Genomic DNA, 5,760 nt, shown 5'->3' with positions numbered 1-5,760 from the left:
TCAAAACAGAAATAGTTGTTATATTGCCTATGTTGTACTATACCGTTCAAAACAGAAATAGTTGTTATATTGCCTATGTTGTACTATACCGTTCAAAACAGAAATAGTTGTCATATTGCCTATGTTGTACTATACCGTTCAAAACAGAAATAGTTGTTATATTGCCTACGTTGTACTGTACCGTTCAAAACAGAAATAGTTGTCATATTACCTACGTTGTACTTTACCGTTCAAAACAGAAATAGTTGTTATATTGCCTACGTTGTACTGTACCGTTCAAAACAGAAATAGTTGTCATATTACCTATGTTGTACTGTACCGTTCAAAACAGAAATAGTTGTTATATTACCTACGTTGTACTGTACCCTTCAAAACAGAAATAGTTGTCATAACACCTATGTTGTACTATACCTTTCAAAACAGAAATAGTTGTTATATTGCCTATGTTCTACTATACCGTTCAAAACAGAAATAGTTGTTATATTGCCTACGTTGTACTATACCGTTCAAAACAGAAATAGTTGTCATATTGTCTAAGTTGTACTGTACCCTTCAAAACAGAAATAGTTGTCATATTACCTATGTTGTACTATACCTTTCAAAACAGAAATAGTTGTTATATTGCCTATGTTCTACTATACCGTTCAAAACAGAAATAGTTGTTATATTGCCTACGTTGTACTGTACCGTTCAAAACAGAAATAGTTCTCATATTGTCTAAGTTGTACTGTACTGTTCAAAACAGAAATAGTTCTCATATTGCCTACGTTGTACTGTACCGTTCAAAACAGAAATAGTTGTTATATTGCCTACGTTGTACTGTACCGTTCAAAACAGAAATAGTTGTCATATTGCCTACGTTGTACTGTACCGTTCAAAACAGAAATAGTTGTCATATTGCCTACGTTGTACTCTACCGTTCAAAACAGAAATAGTTGTTATATTGCCTATGTTGTACTATACCTTTCAAAACAGAAATAGTTGTTATATTGCCTATGTTGTACTATACCTTTCAAAACAGAAATAGTTCTCATATTGTCTAAGTTGTACTGTACTGTTCAAAACAGAAATAGTTGTCATATTGCCTACGTTGTACTGTACCGTTCAAAACAGAAATAGTTGTTATATTGCCTATGTTGTACTATACCTTTCAAAACAGAAATAGTTGTCATATTGCCTACGTTGTACTGTACCGTTCAAAACAGAAATAGTTGTCATATTGCCTACGTTGTACTCTACCGTTCAAAACAGAAATAGTTGTTATATTGCCTACGTTGTACTGTACCGTTCAAAACAGAAATAGTTCTCATATTGTCTAAGTTGTACTGTACTGTTCAAAACAGAAATAGTTGTCATATTGCCTACGTTGTACTGTACCGTTCAAAACAGAAATAGTTGTTATATTGCCTATGTTGTACTATACCTTTCAAAACAGAAATAGTTGTTATATTGCCTATGTTGTACTATACCTTTCAAAACAGAAATAGTTGTTATATTGCCTATGTTGTACTATACCTTTCAAAACAGAAATAGTTCTCATATTGTCTAAGTTGTACTGTACTGTTCAAAACAGAAATAGTTGTCATATTGCCTACGTTGTACTGTACCGTTCAAAACAGAAATAGTTGTTATATTGCCTATGTTGTACTATACCTTTCAAAACAGAAATAGTTGTCATATTGCCTACGTTGTACTCTACCGTTCAAAACAGAAAGTTGTCATATTACCTACGTTGTACTGTACCGTTCAAAACAGAAATAGTTGTTATATTGCCTATGTTCTACTATACCGTTCAAAACAAAAATAGTTGTTATATTGCCTACGTTGTACTGTACCGTTCAAAACAGAAATAGTTGTTATATTGCCTACGTTGTACTGTACCCTTCAAAACAGAAATAGTTGTCATATTGCCTATGTTGTACTATACTGTTCAAAACAGAAATAGTTGTTATATTGCCTACGTTGTACTGTACCGTTCAAAACAGAAATAGTTCTCATATTGTCTAAGTTGTACTGTACTGTTCAAAACAGAAATAGTTGTTATATTGTCTACGTTGTACTGTACCGTTCAAAACAGAAATAGTTGTTATATTGCCTACGTTGTACTGTACCGTTCAAAACAGAAATAGTTCTCATATTGTCTAAGTTGTACTGTACCGTTCAAAACAGAAATAGTTCTCATATTGTCTAAGTTGTACTGTACCGTTCAAAACAGAAATAGTTCTCATATTGTCTAAGTTGTACTGTACCGTTCAAAACAGAAATAGTTGTCATATTGCCTACGTTGTACTGTACCGTTCAAAACAAAAATAGTTGTCATATTACCTATGTTGTACTGTACCGTTCAAAACAGAAATAGTTGTTATATTGCCTACGTTGTACTGTACCGTTCAAAACAGAAATAGTTGTCATATTACCTACGTTGCACTATACCGTTCAAAAAAGAAATAGTTGTTATATTGCCTTCGTTGTACTGTACCGTTCAAAACAGAAATAGTTGTTATATTGCCTACGTTGTACTATACCGTTCAAAACAGAAATAGTTGTTATATTGCCTACGTTGTACTCTACCGTTCAAAACAGAAATAGTTGTTATATTGCCTATGTTGTACTGTACCGTTCAAAACAGAAATAGTTGTCATATTACCTACGTTGCACTATACCGTTCAAAACAGAAATAGTTCTCATATTGCCTACGTTGTACTGTACTGTTCAAAACAGAAATAGTTGTCATATTGCCTTCGTTGTACTGTACCGTTCAAAACAGAAATAGTTGTTATATTGCCTACGTTGTACTGTACTGTTCAAAACAGAAATAGTTGTCATATTGCCTATGTTGTACTGTACCGTTCAAAACAGAAATAGTTGTCATATTACCTACGTTGTACTGTACCATTCAAAACAGAAATAGTTGTTATATTACCTATGTTGTACTGTACCGTTCAAAACAGAAATAGTTGTCATATTACCTACGTTGTACTGTACCGTTCAAAAGAGAAATAGTTGTCATATTACCTACGTTGTACTCTACCATTCAAAACAGAAATAGTTGTGATATTACCTACGTTGTACTGTACCGGTCTAAACAGAAATAGTTGTCATATTACATACGTTGTACTGTACCGTTCAAAAGAGAAATAGTTGTGATATTGTCTAAGTTGTACTGTACCGTTCAAAACAGAAATAGTTCTCATATTGTCTAAGTTGTACTGTACCGTTCAAAACAGAAATAGTTCTCATATTGTCTAAGTTGTACTGTACCGTTCAAAACAGAAATAGTTGTCATATTGCCTATGTTGTACTGTACCGTTCAAAATCGAAATAGTTGTCATATTACCTACATTGTACTCTACCTTTCAAAACAGAAATAGTTGTTATATTGCCTACGTTGTACTATACCCTTCAAAACAGAAATAGTTGTTATATTGCCTACGTTGTACTGTACCGTTCAAAACAGAAATAGTTGTTATATTGCCTACGTTGTACTATACCCTTCAAAACAGAAATAGTTGTTATATTACCTATGTTGTACTGTACCGTTCAAAACAGAAATAGTTGTTATATTGCCTACGTTGTACTATACCGTTCAAAACAGAAATAGTTGTCACATTGCCTACGTTGTACTATACCCTTCAAAATAGAAATAGTTGTCATATTGCCTTCGTTGTACTGTACCGTTCAAAACAGAAATAGTTGTTATATTGTCTATGTTGTACTATACCGTTCAAAACAGAAATAGTTGTTATATTGTCTATATTGTACTATACCGTTCAAAACAGAAATAGTTGTCATATTGCCTACGTTGTACTATACCGTTCAAAACAGAAATAGTTGTCATATTGCCTAAGTTGTACTGTACCGTTCAAAACAGAAATAGTTGTTATATTACCTACGTTGTACTGTACTGTTCAAAACAGAAATAGTTGTTATATTGTCTATATTGTACTGTACCGTTCAAAATCGAAATAGTTGTTATATTGTCTATGTTGTACTGTACCGTTCAAAACAGAAATAGTTGTTATATTGTCTATATTGTACTGTACCGTTCAAAACAGAAATAGTTGTTATATTGCCTACGTTGTACTATACCGTTCAAAAGAGAAATAGTTGTTATAGGGATTGCCTACGTTGTACTGTACCGTTCAAAACAGAAATAGTTGTCATATTGCCTACGTTGTACTATACCGTTCAAAACAGAAATAGTTGTTATAGGGATTGCCTACATTGTACTGTACCGTTCAAAACAGAAATAGTTGTTATATTGTCTATGTTGTACTGTACCGTCAAAACAGAAATAGTTGTCACATTGCCTACGTTGTACTATACCGTTCAAAAGAGAAATAGTTGTTATAGGGATTGCCTACGTTGTACTGTACCGTTCAAAATCGAAATAGTTGTTATATTGTCTATGTTGTACTGTACCGTTCAGAAGAGAAATAGTTGTCACATTGCCTACGTTGTACTCTACCGTTCAAAAGAGAAATAGTTGTTATATTGTCTAAGTTGTACTGTACTGTTCAAAACAAATAGTTGTCATATTGCCTACGTTGTACTGTACCGTTCAAAACAGAAATAGTTGTTATATTGTCTATATTGTACTGTACCGTTCAAAACAGAAATAGTTGTTATATTGCCTACGTTGTACTATACCGTTCAAAAGAGAAATAGTTGTTATAGGGATTGCCTACGTTGTACTGTACCGTTCAAAACAGAAATAGTTGTCATATTGCCTACGTTGTACTATACCGTTCAAAACAGAAATAGTTGTTATAGGGATTGCCTACATTGTACTGTACCGTTCAAAACAGAAATAGTTGTTATATTGTCTATGTTGTACTATACCGTTCAAAATAGAAATAGTTGTCATATTGTCTACGTTGTACTATACCGTTCAAAAGAGAAATAGTTGTTATAGGGATTGCCTACGTTGTACTGTACCGTTCAAAATCGAAATAGTTGTTATATTGTCTATGTTGTACTGTACCGTTCAGAAGAGAAATAGTTGTCACATTGCCTACGTTGTACTCTACCGTTCAAAAGAGAAATAGTTGTTATATTGTCTAAGTTGTACTGTACTGTTCAAAACAAATAGTTGTCATATTGCCTACGTTGTACTGTACCGATCAAAACAGAAATAGTTGTTATATTACCTATGTTGTACTATACCTTTCAAAACAGAAATAGTTGTTATATTACCTATGTTGTACTGTACCGTTCAAAACAGAAATAGTTGTTATATTACCTATGTTGTACTATACCTTTCAAAACAGAAATAGTTGTTATATTACCTATGTTGTACTGTACCGTTCAAAACAGAAATAGTTGTTATATTACCTATGTTGTACTATACCTTTCAAAACAGAAATAGTTGTTATATTACCTATGTTGTACTGTACCGTTCAAAACAGAAATAGTTGTCATATTACCTATGTTGTACTATACCGTTCAAAACAGAAATAGTTGTCATATTGCCTACGTTGACATACAGATAGAGACACAGTCACACTCAGACATAGACAGTCACATTCAGACAGTCATATTCAGACATTCAGACAGACAGTCACATTCAGACATACAGACAGAAACACAGTCATATTCTGACATAGACAGACAGTTACATTGAGACATTCAGACAGACACAGTCACATTTAGACATACATATAGAGACACAGTCACATTCAGACATACAGATAGAGACACAGTCACATTTATATTTAGACATATGCTCAGAATATGGAGAATAATATGGAAGTAATTTTT

The sequence above is a fragment of the Glandiceps talaboti genome, chromosome 3 (genome assembly GCF_964340395.1).
Source record: "Glandiceps talaboti chromosome 3, keGlaTala1.1, whole genome shotgun sequence".
In the NCBI taxonomy this organism is placed as follows: Eukaryota; Metazoa; Hemichordata; class Enteropneusta; family Spengelidae; genus Glandiceps; species Glandiceps talaboti.
This window is presented reverse-complemented; position numbering follows the sequence as displayed.